Source organism: Atractosteus spatula (genome assembly GCF_055471065.1).
Source record: "Atractosteus spatula isolate fAtrSpa1 chromosome 26 unlocalized genomic scaffold, fAtrSpa1.hap1 SUPER_26_unloc_1, whole genome shotgun sequence".
Taxonomy (NCBI): Eukaryota; Metazoa; Chordata; class Actinopteri; order Semionotiformes; family Lepisosteidae; genus Atractosteus; species Atractosteus spatula.
Genome location: NW_028296644.1, coordinates 1,336,066 through 1,357,802, shown reverse-complemented (window position 1 = coordinate 1,357,802; position 21,737 = coordinate 1,336,066). Strand labels below are relative to the sequence as shown.

Here is a 21,737-nt window from a genome sequence, read left to right as displayed (position 1 = left end):
CAGACAAGGTCTCCGTTGGGAACAAAGGGCGTTGTGAGAAAACCGTTGCTTATTTTCAGCAGCAGAAATACAACCTTTTAAATACAAGATGACAGAACAATGACGAAGGGCATGCCGGGAGGAAATCATGCACTACAGAGGAAAGGGGGCGGCCACGTACAGTTCACATTCAAGCCACAAGTACTCTTCTCGGATGTTGCACAAACAAATCATAACGCCCTGAAAGCATTGCAGCATGTCTGTGTCCCACTTCCCGTAGCTGCAGGACGACTGACACGAACGGACAAACACAATCTGTGGCGTTTAGCGTGACATAGTCTTGCAGGCATCGTGCTGTCTCACTGCAATACTATACCGCTGGAGGAAACAGTCCATCTGGCCATGAAACTCATTTGAACGTCTAGCTACAGTAACTAACAATATCATGATTTGTTCACGATGTGTGGAATCAGCACGTCCCGGAGACAGCGTCCGATATCGTGAGCATTATCTGGTGGTGTCCTGCAGGGCTCCAGCAGCTGTGCGTTCGTGGTATAGTGGTGAGCATAGCTGCCTTCCAAGCAGTTGACCCGCGTTCGATTCCCGGCCAACGCAGCGCCGAGTGTCTGTAACTTCTCTTATGAACCTAAAAATGTGACCAGCAAAGCCTTTTTTGAAAGAGGTTGCACAAATGAATTGGGGGAGAATCTTACAGGGGATTCTTTGCGATGTCTGCATACACGCAGTCCGATATGGGTGCTGAAAACTTGAGAAACTCTCAATATCATGCTGCCTTTCCCCGGAGTAAATCTGTTACATTGAAAGACAGCTTCTCGCAGGTTCAAAAAGGGCCCCTGTTAATTGGAGAAATCAATGATTTCGAATGAGTTCTGTATGCGTTAAAAGACAGCTATACACACAGAAAACATGCAGGGTGTTTCCCGAGCCGAAACACAGTGCCTTTTTCCAAGCCATTTGACAAAGCCCGCCCACTGAAAACTGCAGCAGATCGTGTAAAGACGTTCGACTTTGTAACTACTGCAAGAACAGGAAGCAGAATAAATTCCTCTTTTCAAACTGTCAAAGGTTTGCCTTGCGAACGCTGCAGGACATCGCACAATCTCTTTTGAACGGGGACAAATGATTTCTTATGGGGCGCAGTAAGAACAGACGTTTTAAAAGCTCCACTCATGCCGGCGATGCAGCACGAAGAAGCGCAACCTAGCATTTGACAGACAAAAGCCGGGCGCCGCTACGAGAATCTTAAAGGGCATTCTGAGCGATGTCTGCTTACACGCAGTCCGATACGGGTGCTGAAAGCTTGAGCAACTCTCAATATCATGCTGCCTTTCCCCGGAGTAAATCTGTTTCATTAAAAGAATGCTTCTCGCAGGTTCAATAAGGCCCCCTGGTAATTGGAGAAATCAATGATTTCGAATGAATTCTGTATGCGTTAAAAGACAGCTATACACACAGAAAACATGCAGGATGTTTCCCGAGCCGAAACACAGTGCGTTTTTCCACGACTTTGACAAAGCTCGCCCACTGAAAACTGCAGCAGATCGTGTAAAGACGTTCAACTTTGTAACTACTGCAAGCACAGGAAGCAGAATAAATTCCTCTTTTCAAACTGTCAAAGGTTTGCTTTGCGAACGCTGCAGGACATCGCACAATCTCTTTTGAACGGGGACAAATGATTTCTTATGGGGCGCAGTAAGTACAGACGTTTAAAAAGCTCCACTCATGCGACGATGCAGCATGAAGAAGCGCAACCTAGCGTTTGACAGACAAAAGCCGGGCGCCGCTACGAGCAATATGAAATCAAACTGACAGAACACGGCGTTTCGCGCTGACTCAAAAGTGTTCTCGACAGATCTGTTCCCTGCATAACGCTGAAAGAGCTAAAGAGCGTTTCTGTCGAGAAGAAACAAGTTCATTTCTTTCTACCATGATGTCACCATGACAAAATCTGTCTTTAAACACCTTGCTCAGTCTCTGACGAGACTGTCAAAAATTGCTTTCGCCGATTGTATTGCAAACCGGCGGAAGCGGGGTATTGGGAAAAGTTTTCAACTAGCAATAATCGCGCCTCGGCTAAACCTCACAGGCTACGATACTGCCACTGCGCAAAGTTGACGGTTGCCAGGCAACCGCGGGGATCCTATGGAAATCGTTATCAATCGTCTCATGGCATGTCGTTGCTGTAACGCTTCATATTTGTCGTCTTCTTCTTATAGCTCGAGGTTTTGAAGAATTTCATGACAGACAAGGTCTCCGTTGGGAACAAAGGGCGTTGTGAGAAAACCGTTGCTTATTTTCAGCAGCAGAAATACAACCTTTTAAATACAAGATGACAGAACAATGACGAAGGGCATGCCGGGAGGAAATCATGCACTACAGAGGAAAGGGGGCGGCCACGTACAGTTCACATTCAAGCCACAAGTACTCTTCTCGGATGTTGCACAAACAAATCATAACGCCCTGAAAGCATTGCAGCATGTCTGTGTCCCACTTCCCGTAGCTGCAGGACGACTGACACGAACGGACAAACACAATCTGTGGCGTTTAGCGTGACATAGTCTTGCAGGCATCGTGCTGTCTCACTGCAATACTATACCGCTGGAGGAAACAGTCCATCTGGCCATGAAACTCATTTGAACGTCTAGCTACAGTAACTAACAATATCATGATTTGTTCACGATGTGTGGAATCAGCACGTCCCGGAGACAGCGTCCGATATCGTGAGCATTATCTGGTGGTGTCCTGCAGGGCTCCAGCAGCTGTGCGTTCGTGGTATAGTGGTGAGCATAGCTGCCTTCCAAGCAGTTGACCCGCGTTCGATTCCCGGCCAACGCAGCGCCGAGTGTCTGTAACTTCTCTTATGAACCTAAAAATGTGACCAGCAAAGCCTTTTTTGAAAGAGGTTGCACAAATGAATTGGGGGAGAATCTTACAGGGGATTCTTTGCGATGTCTGCATACACGCAGTCCGATATGGGTGCTGAAAACTTGAGAAACTCTCAATATCATGCTGCCTTTCCCCGGAGTAAATCTGTTACATTGAAAGACAGCTTCTCGCAGGTTCAAAAAGGGCCCCTGTTAATTGGAGAAATCAATGATTTCGAATGAGTTCTGTATGCGTTAAAAGACAGCTATACACACAGAAAACATGCAGGGTGTTTCCCGAGCCGAAACACAGTGCCTTTTTCCAAGCCATTTGACAAAGCCCGCCCACTGAAAACTGCAGCAGATCGTGTAAAGACGTTCGACTTTGTAACTACTGCAAGAACAGGAAGCAGAATAAATTCCTCTTTTCAAACTGTCAAAGGTTTGCCTTGCGAACGCTGCAGGACATCGCACAATCTCTTTTGAACGGGGACAAATGATTTCTTATGGGGCGCAGTAAGAACAGACGTTTTAAAAGCTCCACTCATGCCGGCGATGCAGCACGAAGAAGCGCAACCTAGCATTTGACAGACAAAAGCCGGGCGCCGCTACGAGAATCTTAAAGGGCATTCTGAGCGATGTCTGCTTACACGCAGTCCGATACGGGTGCTGAAAGCTTGAGCAACTCTCAATATCATGCTGCCTTTCCCCGGAGTAAATCTGTTTCATTAAAAGAATGCTTCTCGCAGGTTCAATAAGGCCCCCTGGTAATTGGAGAAATCAATGATTTCGAATGAATTCTGTATGCGTTAAAAGACAGCTATACACACAGAAAACATGCAGGATGTTTCCCGAGCCGAAACACAGTGCGTTTTTCCACGACTTTGACAAAGCTCGCCCACTGAAAACTGCAGCAGATCGTGTAAAGACGTTCAACTTTGTAACTACTGCAAGCACAGGAAGCAGAATAAATTCCTCTTTTCAAACTGTCAAAGGTTTGCTTTGCGAACGCTGCAGGACATCGCACAATCTCTTTTGAACGGGGACAAATGATTTCTTATGGGGCGCAGTAAGTACAGACGTTTAAAAAGCTCCACTCATGCGACGATGCAGCATGAAGAAGCGCAACCTAGCGTTTGACAGACAAAAGCCGGGCGCCGCTACGAGCAATATGAAATCAAACTGACAGAACACGGCGTTTCGCGCTGACTCAAAAGTGTTCTCGACAGATCTGTTCCCTGCATAACGCTGAAAGAGCTAAAGAGCGTTTCTGTCGAGAAGAAACAAGTTCATTTCTTTCTACCATGATGTCACCATGACAAAATCTGTCTTTAAACACCTTGCTCAGTCTCTGACGAGACTGTCAAAAATTGCTTTCGCCGATTGTATTGCAAACCGGCGGAAGCGGGGTATTGGGAAAAGTTTTCAACTAGCAATAATCGCGCCTCGGCTAAACCTCACAGGCTACGATACTGCCACTGCGCAAAGTTGACGGTTGCCAGGCAACCGCGGGGATCCTATGGAAATCGTTATCAATCGTCTCATGGCATGTCGTTGCTGTAACGCTTCATATTTGTCGTCTTCTTCTTATAGCTCGAGGTTTTGAAGATTTTCATGACAGACAAGGTCTCCGTTGGGAACAAAGGGCGTTGTGAGAAAACCGTTGCTTATTTTCAGCAGCAGAAATACAACCTTTTAAATACAAGATGACAGAACAATGACGAAGGGCATGCCGGGAGGAAATCATGCACTACAGAGGAAAGGGGGCGGCCACGTACAGTTCACATTCAAGCCACAAGTACTCTTCTCGGATGTTGCACAAACAAATCATAACGCCCTGAAAGCATTGCAGCATGTCTGTGTCCCACTTCCCGTAGCTGCAGGACGACTGACACGAACGGACAAACACAATCTGTGGCGTTTAGCGTGACATAGTCTTGCAGGCATCGTGCTGTCTCACTGCAATACTATACCGCTGGAGGAAACAGTCCATCTGGCCATGAAACTCATTTGAACGTCTAGCTACAGTAACTAACAATATCATGATTTGTTCACGATGTGTGGAATCAGCACGTCCCGGAGACAGCGTCCGATATCGTGAGCATTATCTGGTGGTGTCCTGCAGGGCTCCAGCAGCTGTGCGTTGGTGGTATAGTGGTGAGCATAGCTGCCTTCCAAGCAGTTGACCCGCGTTCGATTCCCGGCCAACGCAGCGCCGAGTGTCTGTAACTTCTCTTATGAACCTAAAAATGTGACCAGCAAAGCCTTTTTTGAAAGAGGTTGCACAAATGAATTGGGGGAGAATCTTACAGGGGATTCTTTGCGATGTCTGCATACACGCAGTCCGATATGGGTGCTGAAAACTTGAGAAACTCTCAATATCATGCTGCCTTTCCCCGGAGTAAATCTGTTACATTGAAAGACAGCTTCTCGCAGGTTCAAAAAGGGCCCCTGTTAATTGGAGAAATCAATGATTTCGAATGAGTTCTGTATGCGTTAAAAGACAGCTATACACACAGAAAACATGCAGGGTGTTTCCCGAGCCGAAACACAGTGCCTTTTTCCAAGCCATTTGACAAAGCCCGCCCACTGAAAACTGCAGCAGATCGTGTAAAGACGTTCGACTTTGTAACTACTGCAAGAACAGGAAGCAGAATAAATTCCTCTTTTCAAACTGTCAAAGGTTTGCCTTGCGAACGCTGCAGGACATCGCACAATCTCTTTTGAACGGGGACAAATGATTTCTTATGGGGCGCAGTAAGAACAGACGTTTTAAAAGCTCCACTCATGCCGGCGATGCAGCACGAAGAAGCGCAACCTAGCATTTGACAGACAAAAGCCGGGCGCCGCTACGAGAATCTTAAAGGGCATTCTGAGCGATGTCTGCTTACACGCAGTCCGATACGGGTGCTGAAAGCTTGAGCAACTCTCAATATCATGCTGCCTTTCCCCGCAGTAAATCTGTTTCATTAAAAGAATGCTTCTCGCAGGTTCAATAAGGCCCCCTGGTAATTGGAGAAATCAATGATTTCGAATGAATTCTGTATGCGTTAAAAGACAGCTATACACACAGAAAACATGCAGGATGTTTCCCGAGCCGAAACACAGTGCGTTTTTCCACGACTTTGACAAAGCCCGCCCACTGAAAACTGCAGCAGATCGTGTAAAGACGTTCGACTTTGTAACTACTGCAAGAACAGGAAGCAGAATAAATTCCTCTTTTCAAACTGTCAAAGGTTTGCCTTGCGAACGCTGCAGGACATCGCACAATCTCTTTTGAACGGGGACAAATGATTTCTTATGGGGCGCAGTAAGTACAGACGTTTAAAAAGCTCCACTCATGCGACGATGCAGCATGAAGAAGCGCAACCTAGCGTTTGACAGACAAAAGCCGGGCGCCGCTACGAGCAATATGAAATCAAACTGACAGAACACGGCGTTTCGCGCTGACTCAAAAGTGTTCTCGACAGATCTGTTCCCTGCATAACGCTGAAAGAGCTAAAGAGCGTTTCTGTCGAGAAGAAACAAGTTCATTTCTTTCTACCATGATGTCACCATGACAAAATCTGTCTTTAAACACCTTGCTCAGTCTCTGACGAGACTGTCAAAAATTGCTTTCGCCGATTGTATTGCAAACCGGCGGAAGCGGGGTATTGGGAAAAGTTTTCAACTAGCAATAATCGCGCCTCGGCTAAACCTCACAGGCTACGATACTGCCACTGCGCAAAGTTGACGGTTGCCAGGCAACCGCGGGGATCCTATGGAAATCGTTATCAATCGTCTCATGGCATGTCGTTGCTGTAACGCTTCATATTTGTCGTCTTCTTCTTATAGCTCGAGGTTTTGAAGAATTTCATGACAGACAAGGTCTCCGTTGGGAACAAAGGGCGTTGTGAGAAAACCGTTGCTTATTTTCAGCAGCAGAAATACAACCCATTAAATACAAGATGACAGAACAATGACGAAGGGCATGCCGGGAGGAAATCATGCACTACAGAGGAAAGGGGGCGGCCACGTACAGTTCACATTCAAGCCACAAGTACTCTTCTCGGATGTTGCACAAACAAATCATAACGCCCTGAAAGCATTGCAGCATGTCTGTGTCCCACTTCCCGTAGCTGCAGGACGACTGACACGAACGGACAAACACAATCTGTGGCGTTTAGCGTGACATAGTCTTGCAGGCATCGTGCTGTCTCACTGCAATACTATACCGCTGGAGGAAACAGTCCATCTGGCCATGAAACTCATTTGAACGTCTAGCTACAGTAACTAACAATATCATGATTTGTTCACGATGTGTGGAATCAGCACGTCCCGGAGACAGCGTCCGATATCGTGAGCATTATCTGGTGGTGTCCTGGAGGGCTCCAGCAGCTGTGCGTTGGTGGTATAGTGGTGAGCATAGCTGCCTTCCAAGCAGTTGACCCGGGTTCGATTCCCGGCCAACGCAGCGCCGAGTGTCTGTAACTTCTCTTATGAACCTAAAAATGTGACCAGCAAAGCAAAGCCTTTTTTGAAAGAGGTTGCACAAATGAATTGGGGGAGAATCTTACAGGGGATTCTTTGCGATGTCTGCATACACGCAGTCCGATATGGGTGCTGAAAACTTGAGAAACTCTCAATATCATGCTGCCTTTCCCCGGAGTAAATCTGTTACATTGAAAGACAGCTTCTCGCAGGTTCAAAAAGGGCCCCTGTTAATTGGAGAAATCAATGATTTCGAATGAGTTCTGTATGCGTTAAAAGACAGCTATACACACAGAAAACATGCAGGGTGTTTCCCGAGCCGAAACACAGTGCCTTTTTCCAAGCCATTTGACAAAGCCCGCCCACTGAAAACTGCAGCAGATCGTGTAAAGACGTTCGACTTTGTAACTACTGCAAGAACAGGAAGCAGAATAAATTCCTCTTTTCAAACTGTCAAAGGTTTGCCTTGCGAACGCTGCAGGACATCGCACAATCTCTTTTGAACGGGGACAAATGATTTCTTATGGGGCGCAGTAAGAACAGACGTTTTAAAAGCTCCACTCATGCCGGCGATGCAGCACGAAGAAGCGCAACCTAGCATTTGACAGACAAAAGCCGGGCGCCGCTACGAGAATCTTAAAGGGCATTCTGAGCGATGTCTGCTTACACGCAGTCCGATACGGGTGCTGAAAGCTTGAGCAACTCTCAATATCATGCTGCCTTTCCCCGGAGTAAATCTGTTTCATTAAAAGAATGCTTCTCGCAGGTTCAATAAGGCCCCCTGGTAATTGGAGAAATCAATGATTTCGAATGAATTCTGTATGCGTTAAAAGACAGCTATACACACAGAAAACATGCAGGATGTTTCCCGAGCCGAAACACAGTGCGTTTTTCCACGACTTTGACAAAGCTCGCCCACTGAAAACTGCAGCAGATCGTGTAAAGACGTTCAACTTTGTAACTACTGCAAGCACAGGAAGCAGAATAAATTCCTCTTTTCAAACTGTCAAAGGTTTGCTTTTCGAACGCTGCAGGACATCGCACAATCTCTTTTGAACGGGGACAAATGATTTCTTATGGGGCGCAGTAAGTACAGACGTTTAAAAAGCTCCACTCATGCGACGATGCAGCATGAAGAAGCGCAACCTAGCGTTTGACAGACAAAAGCCGGGCGCCGCTACGAGCAATATGAAATCAAACTGACAGAACACGGCGTTTCGCGCTGACTCAAAAGTGTTCTCGACAGATCTGTTCCCTGCATAACGCTGAAAGAGCTAAAGAGCGTTTCTGTCGAGAAGAAACAAGTTCATTTCTTTCTACCATGATGTCACCATGACAAAATCTGTCTTTAAACACCTTGCTCAGTCTCTGACGAGACTGTCAAAAATTGCTTTCGCCGATTGTATTGCAAACCGGCGGAAGCGGGGTATTGGGAAAAGTTTTCAACTAGCAATAATCGCGCCTCGGCTAAACCTCACAGGCTACGATACTGCCACTGCGCAAAGTTGACGGTTGCCAGGCAACCGCGGGGATCCTATGGAAATCGTTATCAATCGTCTCATGGCATGTCGTTGCTGTAACGCTTCATATTTGTCGTCTTCTTCTTATAGCTCGAGGTTTTGAAGAATTTCATGACAGACAAGGTCTCCGTTGGGAACAAAGGGCGTTGTGAGAAAACCGTTGCTTATTTTCAGCAGCAGAAATACAACCTTTTAAATACAAGATGACAGAACAATGACGAAGGGCATGCCGGGAGGAAATCATGCACTACAGAGGAAAGGGGGCGGCCACGTACAGTTCACATTCAAGCCACAAGTACTCTTCTCGGATGTTGCACAAACAAATCATAACGCCCTGAAAGCATTGCAGCATGTCTGTGTCCCACTTCCCGTAGCTGCAGGACGACTGACACGAACGGACAAACACAATCTGTGGCGTTTAGCGTGACATAGTCTTGCAGGCATCGTGCTGTCTCACTGCAATACTATACCGCTGGAGGAAACAGTCCATCTGGCCATGAAACTCATTTGAACGTCTAGCTACAGTAACTAACAATATCATGATTTGTTCACGATGTGTGGAATCAGCACGTCCCGGAGACAGCGTCCGATATCGTGAGCATTATCTGGTGGTGTCCTGCAGGGCTCCAGCAGCTGTGCGTTGGTGGTATAGTGGTGAGCATAGCTGCCTTCCAAGCAGTTGACCCGCGTTCGATTCCCGGCCAACGCAGCGCCGAGTGTCTGTAACTTCTCTTATGAACCTAAAAATGTGACCAGCAAAGCCTTTTTTGAAAGAGCTTGCACAAATGAATTGGGGGAGAATCTTACAGGGGATTCTTTGCGATGTCTGCATACACGCAGTCCGATATGGGTGCTGAAAACTTGAGAAACTCTCAATATCATGCTGCCTTTCCCCGGAGTAAATCTGTTACATTGAAAGACAGCTTCTCGCAGGTTCAAAAAGGGCCCCTGTTAATTGGAGAAATCAATGATTTCGAATGAGTTCTGTATGCGTTAAAAGACAGCTATACACACAGAAAACATGCAGGGTGTTTCCCGAGCCGAAACACAGTGCCTTTTTCCAAGCCATTTGACAAAGCCCGCCCACTGAAAACTGCAGCAGATCGTGTAAAGACGTTCGACTTTGTAACTACTGCAAGAACAGGAAGCAGAATAAATTCCTCTTTTCAAACTGTCAAAGGTTTGCCTTGCGAACGCTGCAGGACATCGCACAATCTCTTTTGAACGGGGACAAATGATTTCTTATGGGGCGCAGTAAGAACAGACGTTTTAAAAGCTCCACTCATGCCGGCGATGCAGCACGAAGAAGCGCAACCTAGCATTTGACAGACAAAAGCCGGGCGCCGCTACGAGAATCTTAAAGGGCATTCTGAGCGATGTCTGCTTACACGCAGTCCGATACGGGTGCTGAAAGCTTGAGCAACTCTCAATATCATGCTGCCTTTCCCCGCAGTAAATCTGTTTCATTAAAAGAATGCTTCTCGCAGGTTCAATAAGGCCCCCTGGTAATTGGAGAAATCAATGATTTCGAATGAATTCTGTATGCGTTAAAAGACAGCTATACACACAGAAAACATGCAGGATGTTTCCCGAGCCGAAACACAGTGCGTTTTTCCACGACTTTGACAAAGCCCGCCCACTGAAAACTGCAGCAGATCGTGTAAAGACGTTCAACTTTGTAACTACTGCAAGCACAGGAAGCAGAATAAATTCCTCTTTTCAAACTGTCAAAGGTTTGCTTTGCGAACGCTGCAGGACATCGCACAATCTCTTTTGAACGGGGACAAATGATTTCTTATGGGGCGCAGTAAGTACAGACGTTTAAAAAGCTCCACTCATGCGACGATGCAGCATGAAGAAGCGCAACCTAGCGTTTGACAGACAAAAGCCGGGCGCCGCTACGAGCAATATGAAATCAAACTGACAGAACACGGCGTTTCGCGCTGACTCAAAAGTGTTCTCGACAGATCTGTTCCCTGCATAACGCTGAAAGAGCTAAAGAGCGTTTCTGTCGACAAGAAACAAGTTCATTTCTTTCTACCATGATGTCACCATGACAAAATCTGTCTTTAAACACCTTGCTCAGTCTCTGACGAGACTGTCAAAAATTGCTTTCGCCGATTGTATTGCAAACCGGCGGAAGCGGGGTATTGGGAAAAGTTTTCAACTAGCAATAATCGCGCCTCGGCTAAACCTCACAGGCTACGATACTGCCACTGCGCAAAGTTGACGGTTGCCAGGCAACCGCGGGGATCCTATGGAAATCGTTATCAATCGTCTCATGGCATGTCGTTGCTGTAACGCTTCATATTTGTCGTCTTCTTCTTATAGCTCGAGGTTTTGAAGAATTTCATGACAGACAAGGTCTCCGTTGGGAACAAAGGGCGTTGTGAGAAAACCGTTGCTTATTTTCAGCAGCAGAAATACAACCTTTTAAATTCAAGATGACAGAACAATGACGAAGGGCATGCCGGGAGGAAATCATGCACTACAGAGGAAAGGGGGCGGCCACGTACAGTTCACATTCAAGCCACAAGTACTCTTCTCGGATGTTGCACAAACAAATCATAACGCCCTGAAAGCATTGCAGCATGTCTGTGTCCCACTTCCCGTAGCTGCAGGACGACTGACACGAACGGACAAACACAATCTGTGGCGTTTAGCGTGACATAGTCTTGCAGGCATCGTGCTGTCTCACTGCAATACTATACCGCTGGAGGAAACAGTCCATCTGGCCATGAAACTCATTTGAACGTCTAGCTACAGTAACTAACAATATCATGATTTGTTCACGATGTGTGGAATCAGCACGTCCCGGAGACAGCGTCCGATATCGTGAGCATTATCTGGTGGTGTCCTGCAGGGCTCCAGCAGCTGTGCGTTGGTGGTATAGTGGTGAGCATAGCTGCCTTCCAAGCAGTTGACCCGGGTTCGATTCCCGGCCAACGCAGCGCCGAGTGTCTGTAACTTCTCTTATGAACCTAAAAATGTGACCAGCAAAGCCTTTTTTGAAAGAGGTTGCACAAATGAATTGGGGGAGAATCTTACAGGGGATTCTTTGCGATGTCTGCATACACGCAGTCCGATATGGGTGCTGAAAACTTGAGAAACTCTCAATATCATGCTGCCTTTCCCCGGAGTAAATCTGTTACATTGAAAGACAGCTTCTCGCAGGATCAAAAAGGGCCCCTGTTAATTGGAGAAATCAATGATTTCGAATGAGTTCTGTATGCGTTAAAAGACAGCTATACACACAGAAAACATGCAGGGTGTTTCCCGAGCCGAAACACAGTGCCTTTTTCCAAGCCATTTGACAAAGCCCGCCCACTGAAAACTGCAGCAGATCGTGTAAAGACGTTCGACTTTGTAACTACTGCAAGAACAGGAAGCAGAATAAATTCCTCTTTTCAAACTGTCAAAGGTTTGCCTTGCGAACGCTGCAGGACATCGCACAATCTCTTTTGAACGGGGACAAATGATTTCTTATGGGGCGCAGTAAGAACAGACGTTTTAACAGCTCCACTCATGCCGGCGATGCAGCACGAAGAAGCGCAACCTAGCATTTGACAGACAAAAGCCGGGCGCCGCTACGAGAATCTTAAAGGGCATTCTGAGCGATGTCTGCTTACACGCAGTCCGATACGGGTGCTGAAAGCTTGAGCAACTCTCAATATCATGCTGCCTTTCCCCGGAGTAAATCTGTTTCATTAAAAGAATGCTTCTCCCAGGTTCAATAAGGCCCCCTGGTAATTGGAGAAATCAATGATTTCGAATGAATTCTGTATGCGTTAAAAGACAGCTATACACACAGAAAACATGCAGGATGTTTCCCGAGCCGAAACACAGTGCGTTTTTCCACGACTTTGACAAAGCCCGCCCACTGAAAACTGCAGCAGATCGTGTAAAGACGTTCAAATTTGTAACTACTGCAAGCACAGGAAGCAGAATAAATTCCTCTTTTCAAACTGTCAAAGGTTTGCTTTGCGAACGCTGCAGGACATCGCACAATCTCTTTTGAACGGGGACAAATGATTTCTTATGGGGCGCAGTAAGTACAGACGTTTAAAAAGCTCCACTCATGCGACGATGCAGCATGAAGAAGCGCAACCTAGCGTTTGACAGACAAAAGCCGGGCGCCGCTACGAGCAATATGAAATCAAACTGACAGAACACGGCGTTTCGCGCTGACTCAAAAGTGTTCTCGACAGATCTGTTCCCTGCATAACGCTGAAAGAGCTAAAGAGCGTTTCTGTCGAGAAGAAACAAGTTCATTTCTTTCTACCATGATGTCACCATGACAAAATCTGTCTTTAAACACCTTGCTCAGTCTCTGACGAGACTGTCAAAAATTGCTTTCGCCGATTGTATTGCAAACCGGCGGAAGCGGGGTATTGGGAAAAGTTTTCAACTAGCAATAATCGCGCCTCGGCTAAACCTCACAGGCTACGATACTGCCACTGCGCAAAGTTGACGGTTGCCAGGCAACCGCGGGGATCCTATGGAAATCGTTATCAATCGTCTCATGGCATGTCGTTGCTGTAACGCTTCATATTTGTCGTCTTCTTCTTATAGCTCGAGGTTTTGAAGAATTTCATGACAGACAAGGTCTCCGTTGGGAACAAAGGGCGTTGTGAGAAAACCGTTGCTTATTTTCAGCAGCAGAAATACAACCTTTTAAATACAAGATGACAGAACAATGACGAAGGGCATGCCGGGAGGAAATCATGCACTACAGAGGAAAGGGGGCGGCCACGTACAGTTCACATTCAAGCCACAAGTACTCTTCTCGGATGTTGCACAAACAAATCATAACGCCCTGAAAGCATTGCAGCATGTCTGTGTCCCACTTCCCGTAGCTGCAGGACGACTGACACGAACGGACAAACACAATCTGTGGCGTTTAGCGTGACATAGTCTTGCAGGCATCGTGCTGTCTCACTGCAATACTATACCGCTGGAGGAAACAGTCCATCTGGCCATGAAACTCATTTGAACGTCTAGCTACAGTAACTAACAATATCATGATTTGTTCACGATGTGTGGAATCAGCACGTCCCGGAGACAGCGTCCGATATCGTGAGCATTATCTGGTGGTGTCCTGCAGGGCTCCAGCAGCCGTGCGTTGGTGGTATAGTGGTGAGCATAGCTGCCTTCCAAGCAGTTGACCCGGGTTCGATTCCCGGCCAACGCAGCGCCGAGTGTCTGTAACTTCTCTTATGAACCTAAAAATGTGACCAGCAAAGCCTTTTTTGAAAGAGGTTGCACAAATGAATTGGGGGAGAATCTTACAGGGGATTCTTTGCGATGTCTGCATACACGCAGTCCGATATGGGTGCTGAAAACTTGAGAAACTGTCAATATCATGCTGCCTTTCCCCGGAGTAAATCTGTTACATTGAAAGACAGCTTCTCGCAGGATCAAAAAGGGCCCCTGTTAATTGGAGAAATCAATGATTTCGAATGAGTTCTGTATGCGTTAAAAGACAGCTATACACACAGAAAACATGGAGGGTGTTTCCCGAGCCGAAACACAGTGCCTTTTTCCAAGCCATTTGACAAAGCCCGCCCACTGAAAACTGCAGCAGATCGTGTAAAGACGTTCGACTTTGTAACTACTGCAAGAACAGGAAGCAGAATAAATTCCTCTTTTCAAACTGTCAAAGGTTTGCCTTGCGAACGCTGCAGGACATCGCACAATCTCTTTTGAACGGGGACAAATGATTTCTTATGGGGCGCAGTAAGAACAGACGTTTTAACAGCTCCACTCATGCCGGCGATGCAGCACGAAGAAGCGCAACCTAGCATTTGACAGACAAAAGCCGGGCGCCGCTACGAGAATCTTAAAGGGCATTCTGAGCGATGTCTGCTTACACGCAGTCCGATACGGGTGCTGAAAGCTTGAGCAACTCTCAATATCATGCTGCCTTTCCCCGGAGTAAATCTGTTTCATTAAAAGAATGCTTCTCCCAGGTTCAATAAGGCCCCCTGGTAATTGGAGAAATCAATGATTTCGAATGAATTCTGTATGCGTTAAAAGACAGCTATACACACAGAAAACATGCAGGATGTTTCCCGAGCCGAAACACAGTGCGTTTTTCCACGACTTTGACAAAGCCCGCCCACTGAAAACTGCAGCAGATCGTGTAAAGACGTTCAAATTTGTAACTACTGCAAGCACAGGAAGCAGAATAAATTCCTCTTTTCAAACTGTCAAAGGTTTGCTTTGCGAACGCTGCAGGACATCGCACAATCTCTTTTGAACGGGGACAAATGATTTCTTATGGGGCGCAGTAAGTACAGACGTTTAAAAAGCTCCACTCATGCGACGATGCAGCATGAAGAAGCGCAACCTAGCGTTTGACAGACAAAAGCCGGGCGCCGCTACGAGCAATATGAAATCAAACTGACAGAACACGGCGTTTCGCGCTGACTCAAAAGTGTTCTCGACAGATCTGTTCCCTGCATAACGCTGAAAGAGCTAAAGAGCGTTTCTGTCGACAAGAAACAAGTTCATTTCTTTCTACCATGATGTCACCATGACAAAATCTGTCTTTAAACACCTTGCTCAGTCTCTGACGAGACTGTCAAAAATTGCTTTCGCCGATTGTATTGCAAACCGGCGGAAGCGGGGTATTGGGAAAAGTTTTCAACTAGCAATAATCGCGCCTCGGCTAAACCTCACAGGCTACGATACTGCCACTGCGCAAAGTTGACGGTTGCCAGGCAACCGCGGGGATCCTATGGAAATCGTTATCAATCGTCTCATGGCATGTCGTTGCTGTAACGCTTCATATTTGTCGTCTTCTTCTTATAGCTCGAGGTTTTGAAGAATTTCATGACAGACAAGGTCTCCGTTGGGAACAAAGGGCGTTGTGAGAAAACCGTTGCTTATTTTCAGCAGCAGAAATACAACCCTTTAAATACAAGATGACAGAACAATGACGAAGGGCATGCCGGGAGGAAATCATGCACTACAGAGGAAAGGGGGCGGCCACGTACAGTTCACATTCAAGCCACAAGTACTCTTCTCGGATGTTGCACAAACAAATCATAACGCCCTGAAAGCATTGCAGCATGTCTGTGTCCCACTTCCCGTAGCTGCAGGACGACTGACACGAACGGACAAACACAATCTGTGGCGTTTAGCGTGACATAGTCTTGCAGGCATCGTGCTGTCTCACTGCAATACTATACCGCTGGAGGAAACAGTCCATCTGGCCATGAAACTCATTTGAACGTCTAGCTACAGTAACTAACAATATCATGATTTGTTCACGATGTGTGGAATCAGCACGTCCCGGAGACAGCGTCCGATATCGTGAGCATTATCTGGTGGTGTCCTGCAGGGCTCCAGCAGCTGTGCGTTGGTGGTATAGTGGTGAGCATAGCTGCCTTCCAAGCAGTTGACCCGGGTTCGATTCCCGGCCAACGCAGCGCCGAGTGTCTGTAACTTCTCTTATGAACCTAAAAATGTGACCAGCAAAGCCTTTTTTGAAAGAGGTTGCACAAATGAATTGGGGGAGAATCTTACAGGGGATTCTTTGCGATGTCTGCATACACGCAGTCCGATATGGGTGCTGAAAACTTGAGAAACTCTCAATATCATGCTGCCTTACCCCGGAGTAAATCTGTTTCATTAAAAGAATGCTTCTCGCAGGTTCAAAAAGGGCCCCTGTTAATTGGAGAAATCAATGATTTCGAATGAGTTCTGTATGCGTTAAAAGACAGCTATACACACAGAAAACATGCAGGGTGTTTCCCGAGCCGAAACACAGTGCCTTTTTCCAAGCCACTTGACAAAGCCCGCCCACTGAAAACTGCAGCAGATCGTGTAAAGACGTTCGACTTTGTAACTACTGCAAGAACAGGAAGCAGAATAAATTCCTCTTTTCAAACTGTCAAAGGTTTGCCTTGCGAACGCTGCAGGACATCGCACAATCTCTTTTGAACGGGCACAAATGATTTCTTATGGGGCGCAGTAAGAACAGACGTTTTAAAAGCTCCACTCATGCCGGCGATGCAGCACGAAGAAGCGCAACCTAGCATTTGACAGACAAAAGCCGGGCGCCGCTACGAGAATCTTAAAGGGCATTCTGAGCGATGTCTGCTTACACGCAGTCCGATACGGGTGCTGAAAGCTTGAGCAACTCTCAATATCATGCTGCCTTTCCCCGGAGTAAATCTGTTTCATTAAAAGAATGCTTCTCGCAGGTTCAATAAGGCCCCCTGGTAATTGGAGAAATCAATGATTTCGAATGAATTCTGTATGCGTTAAAAGACAGCTATACACACAGAAAACATGCAGGATGTTTCCCGAGCCGAAACACAGTCCGTTTTTCCACGACTTTGACAAAGCCCGCCCACTGAAAACTGCAGAAGATCGTGTAAAGACGTTCAACTTTGTAACTACTGCAAGCACAGGAAGCAGAATAAATTCCTCTTTTCAAACTGTCAAAGGTTTGCTTTGCGAACGCTGCAGGACATCGCACAATCTCTTTTGAACGGGGACAAATGATTTCTTATGGGGCGCAGTAAGTACAGACGTTTAAAAAGCTCCACTCATGCGACGATGCAGCATGAAGAAGCGCAACCTAGCGTTTGACAGACAAAAGCCGGGCGCCGCTACGAGCAATATGAAATCAAACTGACAGAACACGGCGTTTCGCGCTGACTCAAAAGTGTTCTCGACAGATCTGTTCCCTGCATAACGCTGAAAGAGCTAAAGAGCGTTTCTGTCGACAAGAAACAAGTTCATTTCTTTCTACCATGATGTCACCATGACAAAATCTGTCTTTAAACACCTTGCTCAGTCTCTGACGAGACTGTCAAAAATTGCTTTCGCCGATTGTATTGCAAACCGGCGGAAGCGGGGTATTGGGAAAAGTTTTCAACTAGCAATAATCGCGCCTCGGCTAAACCTCACAGGCTACGATACTGCCACTGCGCAAAGTTGACGGTTGCCAGGCAACCGCGGGGATCCTATGGAAATCGTTATCAATCGTCTCATGGCATGTCGTTGCTGTAACGCTTCATATTTGTCGTCTTCTTCTTATAGCTCGAGGTTTTGAAGAATTTCATGACAGACAAGGTCTCCGTTGGGAACAAAGGGCGTTGTGAGAAAACCGTTGCTTATTTTCAGCAGCAGAAATACAACCCTTTAAATACAAGATGACAGAACAATGACGAAGGGCATGCCGGGAGGAAATCATGCACTACAGAGGAAAGGGGGCGGCCACGTACAGTTCACATTCAAGCCACAAGTACTCTTCTCGGATGTTGCACAAACAAATCATAACGCCCTGAAAGCATTGCAGCATGTCTGTGTCCCACTTCCCGTAGCTGCAGGACGACTGACACGAACGGACAAACACAATCTGTGGCGTTTAGCGTGACATAGTCTTGCAGGCATCGTGCTGTCTCACTGCAATACTATACCGCTGGAGGAAACAGTCCATCTGGCCATGAAACTCATTTGAACGTCTAGCTACAGTAACTAACAATATCATGATTTGTTCACGATGTGTGGAATCAGCACGTCCCGGAGACAGCGTCCGATATCGTGAGCATTATCTGGTGGTGTCCTGCAGGGCTCCAGCAGCTGTGCGTTGGTGGTATAGTGGTGAGCATAGCTGCCTTCCAAGCAGTTGACCCGCGTTCGATTCCCGGCCAACGCAGCGCCGAGTGTCTGTAACTTCTCTTATGAACCTAAAAATGTGACCAGCAAAGCAAAGCCTTTTTTGAAAGAGGTTGCACAAATGAATTGGGGGAGAATCTTACAGGGGATTCTTTGCGATGTCTGCATACACGCAGTCCGATATGGGTGCTGAAAACTTGAGAAACTCTCAATATCATGCTGCCTTTCCCCGGAGTAAATCTGTTACATTGAAAGACAGCTTCTCGCAGGTTCAAAAAGGGCCCCTGTTAATTGGAGAAATCAATGATTTCGAATGAGTTCTGTATGCGTTAAAAGACAGCTATACACACAGAAAACATGCAGGGTGTTTCCCGAGCCGAAACACAGTGCCTTTTTCCAAGCCATTTGACAAAGCCCGCCCACTGAAAACTGCAGCAGATCGTGTAAAGACGTTCGACTTTGTAACTACTGCAAGAACAGGAAGCAGAATAAATTCCTCTTTTCAAACTGTCAAAGGTTTGCCTTGCGAACGCTGCAGGACATCGCACAATCTCTTTTGAACGGGGACAAATGATTTCTTATGGGGCGCAGTAAGAACAGACGTTTTAAAAGCTCCACTCATGCCGGCGATGCAGCACGAAGAAGCGCAACCTAGCATTTGACAGACAAAAGCCGGGCGCCGCTACGAGAATCTTAAAGGGCATTCTGAGCGATGTCTGCTTACACGCAGTCCGATACGGGTGCTGAAAGCTTGAGCAACTCTCAATATCATGCTGCCTTTCCCCGGAGTAAATCTGTTTCATTAAAAGAATGCTTCTCGCAGGTTCAATAAGGCCCCCTGGTAATTGGAGAAATCAATGATTTCGAATGAATTCTGTATGCGTTAAAAGACAGCTATACACACAGAAAACATGCAGGATGTTTCCCGAGCCGAAACACAGTGCGTTTTTCCACGACTTTGACAAAGCTCGCCCACTGAAAACTGCAGCAGATCGTGTAAAGACGTTCAACTTTGTAACTACTGCAAGCACAGGAAGCAGAATAAATTCCTCTTTTCAAACTGTCAAAGGTTTGCTTTGCGAACGCTGCAGGACATCGCACAATCTCTTTTGAACGGGGACAAATGATTTCTTATGGGGCGCAGTAAGTACAGACGTTTAAAAAGCTCCACTCATGCGACGATGCAGCATGAAGAAGCGCAACCTAGCGTTTGACAGACAAAAGCCGGGCGCCGCTACGAGCAATATGAAATCAAACTGACAGAACACGGCGTTTCGCGCTGACTCAAAAGTGTTCTCGACAGATCTGTTCCCTGCATAACGCTGAAAGAGCTAAAGAGCGTTTCTGTCGAGAAGAAACAAGTTCATTTCTTTCTACCATGATGTCACCATGACAAAATCTGTCTTTAAACACCTTGCTCAGTCTCTGACGAGACTGTCAAAAATTGCTTTCGCCGATTGTATTGCAAACCGGCGGAAGCGGGGTATTGGGAAAAGTTTTCAACTAGCAATAATCGCGCCTCGGCTAAACCTCATAGGCTACGATACTGCCACTGCGCAAAGCTGACGGTTGCCAGGCAACCGCGGGGATCCTATGGAAATCGTTATCAATCGTCTCACGGCATGTCGTTGCTGTAACGCTTCATATTTGTCGTCTTCTTCTTATAGCTCGAGGTTTTGAAGAATTTCATGACAGACAAGGTCTCCGTTGGGAACAAATGGCGTTGTGAGAAAACCGTTGCTTATTTTCAGCAGCAGAAATACAACCTTTTAAATACAAGATGACAGAACAATGACGAAGGGCATGCCGGGAGGAAATCATGCACTACAGAGGAAAGGGGGCGGCCACGTACAGTTCACATTCAAGCCACAAGTACTCTTCTCGGATGTTGCACAAACAAATCATAACGCCCTGAAAGCATTGCAGCATGTCTGTGTCCCACTTCCCGTAGCTGCAGGACGTCTGACACGAACGGACAAACACAATCTGTGGCGTTTAGCGTGACATAGTCTTGCAGGCATCGTGCTGTCTCACTGCAATACTATACCGCTGGAGGAAACAGTCCATCTGGCCATGAAACTCATTTGAACGTCTAGCTACAGTAACTAACAATATCATGATTTGTTCACGATGTGTGGAATCAGCACGTCCCGGAGACAGCGTCCGATATCGTGAGCATTATCTGGTGGTGTCCTGCAGGGCTCCAGCAGCTGTGCGTTGGTGGTATAGTGGTGAGCATAGCTGCCTTCCAAGCAGTTGACCCGCGTTCGATTCCCGGCCAACGCAGCGCCGAGTGTCTGTAACTTCTCTTATGAACCTAAAAATGTGACCAGCAAAGCCTTTTTTGAAAGAGGTTGCACAAATGAATTGGGGGAGAATCTTACAGGGGATTCTTTGCGATGTCTGCATACACGCAGTCCGATATGGGTGCTGAAAACTTGAGAAACTCTCAATATCATGCTGCCTTTCCCCGGAATAAATCTGTTACATTGAAAGACAGCTTCTCGCAGGTTCAAAAAGGGCCCCTGTTAATTGGAGAAATCAATGATTTCGAATGAGTTCTGTATGCGTTAAAAGACAGCTATACACACAGAAAACATGCAGGGTGTTTCCCGAGCCGAAACACAGTGCCTTTTTCCAAGCCATTTGACAAAGCCCGCCCACTGAAAACTGCAGCAGATCGTGTAAAGACGTTCGACTTTGTAACTACTGCAAGAACAGGAAGCAGAATAAATTCCTCTTTTCAAACTGTCAAAGGTTTGCCTTGCGAACGCTGCAGGACATCGCACAATCTCTTTTGAACGGGGACAAATGATTTCTTATGGGGCGCAGTAAGAACAGACGTTTTAAAAGCTCCACTCATGCCGGCGATGCAGCACGAAGAAGCGCAACCTAGCATTTGACAGACAAAAGCCGGGCGCCGCTACGAGAATCTTAAAGGGCATTCTGAGCGATGTCTGCTTACACGCAGTCCGATACGGGTGCTGAAAGCTTGAGCAACTCTCAATATCATGCTGCCTTTCCCCGGAGTAAATCTGTTTCATTAAAAGAATGCTTCTCGCAGGTTCAATAAGGCCCCCTGGTAATTGGAGAAATCAATGATTTCGAATGAATTCTGTATGCGTTAAAAGACAGCTATACACACAGAAAACATGCAGGATGTTTCCCGAGCCGAAACACAGTGCGTTTTTCCACGACTTTGACAAAGCTCGCCCACTGAAAACTGCAGCAGATCGTGTAAAGACGTTCA

At 46.6% G+C, this 21,737-nt stretch overlaps 17 non-coding genes across 17 annotated transcripts; 8 read left to right on the top strand and 9 right to left on the bottom strand.

Annotated features, from left to right (window-relative positions):
* Nucleotides 1-1,971: 1,971 nt before the first annotated feature.
* On the bottom strand, nucleotides 1,972-2,113 carry LOC148810464 (U4 spliceosomal RNA). Its single transcript, XR_016086676.1, has one exon. It is a non-coding gene; the product is annotated as a U4 spliceosomal RNA (small nuclear RNA).
* A 2,099-nt stretch (nucleotides 2,114-4,212) lies between these two features.
* Nucleotides 4,213-4,354, bottom strand: LOC148810463 (U4 spliceosomal RNA). Its single transcript, XR_016086675.1, has one exon. It is a non-coding gene; the product is annotated as a U4 spliceosomal RNA (small nuclear RNA).
* A 650-nt stretch (nucleotides 4,355-5,004) lies between these two features.
* trnag-ucc (transfer RNA glycine (anticodon UCC)) lies at nucleotides 5,005-5,076 on the top strand. The gene has a single exon. It is a non-coding gene; the product is annotated as a tRNA-Gly (tRNA).
* Nucleotides 5,077-6,453: 1,377 nt separating this feature from the next.
* LOC148810461 (U4 spliceosomal RNA) lies at nucleotides 6,454-6,595 on the bottom strand. Its single transcript, XR_016086673.1, has one exon. It is a non-coding gene; the product is annotated as a U4 spliceosomal RNA (small nuclear RNA).
* Nucleotides 6,596-7,245: 650 nt separating this feature from the next.
* trnag-ucc (transfer RNA glycine (anticodon UCC)) lies at nucleotides 7,246-7,317 on the top strand. Its single transcript has one exon. It is a non-coding gene; the product is annotated as a tRNA-Gly (tRNA).
* Nucleotides 7,318-8,699: 1,382 nt separating this feature from the next.
* Nucleotides 8,700-8,841, bottom strand: LOC148810459 (U4 spliceosomal RNA). Its single transcript, XR_016086672.1, has one exon. It is a non-coding gene; the product is annotated as a U4 spliceosomal RNA (small nuclear RNA).
* A 650-nt stretch (nucleotides 8,842-9,491) lies between these two features.
* Nucleotides 9,492-9,563, top strand: trnag-ucc (transfer RNA glycine (anticodon UCC)). The gene has a single exon. It is a non-coding gene; the product is annotated as a tRNA-Gly (tRNA).
* Nucleotides 9,564-10,940: 1,377 nt separating this feature from the next.
* Nucleotides 10,941-11,082, bottom strand: LOC148810457 (U4 spliceosomal RNA). The gene has a single exon (XR_016086671.1). It is a non-coding gene; the product is annotated as a U4 spliceosomal RNA (small nuclear RNA).
* A 650-nt stretch (nucleotides 11,083-11,732) lies between these two features.
* On the top strand, nucleotides 11,733-11,804 carry trnag-ucc (transfer RNA glycine (anticodon UCC)). Its single transcript has one exon. It is a non-coding gene; the product is annotated as a tRNA-Gly (tRNA).
* Nucleotides 11,805-13,181: 1,377 nt separating this feature from the next.
* Nucleotides 13,182-13,323, bottom strand: LOC148810455 (U4 spliceosomal RNA). Its single transcript, XR_016086670.1, has one exon. It is a non-coding gene; the product is annotated as a U4 spliceosomal RNA (small nuclear RNA).
* Nucleotides 13,324-13,973: 650 nt separating this feature from the next.
* On the top strand, nucleotides 13,974-14,045 carry trnag-ucc (transfer RNA glycine (anticodon UCC)). Its single transcript has one exon. It is a non-coding gene; the product is annotated as a tRNA-Gly (tRNA).
* Nucleotides 14,046-15,422: 1,377 nt separating this feature from the next.
* Nucleotides 15,423-15,564, bottom strand: LOC148810453 (U4 spliceosomal RNA). The gene has a single exon (XR_016086669.1). It is a non-coding gene; the product is annotated as a U4 spliceosomal RNA (small nuclear RNA).
* A 650-nt stretch (nucleotides 15,565-16,214) lies between these two features.
* trnag-ucc (transfer RNA glycine (anticodon UCC)) lies at nucleotides 16,215-16,286 on the top strand. The gene has a single exon. It is a non-coding gene; the product is annotated as a tRNA-Gly (tRNA).
* Nucleotides 16,287-17,663: 1,377 nt separating this feature from the next.
* On the bottom strand, nucleotides 17,664-17,805 carry LOC148810451 (U4 spliceosomal RNA). Its single transcript, XR_016086668.1, has one exon. It is a non-coding gene; the product is annotated as a U4 spliceosomal RNA (small nuclear RNA).
* Nucleotides 17,806-18,455: 650 nt separating this feature from the next.
* On the top strand, nucleotides 18,456-18,527 carry trnag-ucc (transfer RNA glycine (anticodon UCC)). The gene has a single exon. It is a non-coding gene; the product is annotated as a tRNA-Gly (tRNA).
* A 1,382-nt stretch (nucleotides 18,528-19,909) lies between these two features.
* LOC148810449 (U4 spliceosomal RNA) lies at nucleotides 19,910-20,051 on the bottom strand. The gene has a single exon (XR_016086635.1). It is a non-coding gene; the product is annotated as a U4 spliceosomal RNA (small nuclear RNA).
* Nucleotides 20,052-20,701: 650 nt separating this feature from the next.
* trnag-ucc (transfer RNA glycine (anticodon UCC)) lies at nucleotides 20,702-20,773 on the top strand. The gene has a single exon. It is a non-coding gene; the product is annotated as a tRNA-Gly (tRNA).
* Nucleotides 20,774-21,737: the final 964 nt, after the last annotated feature.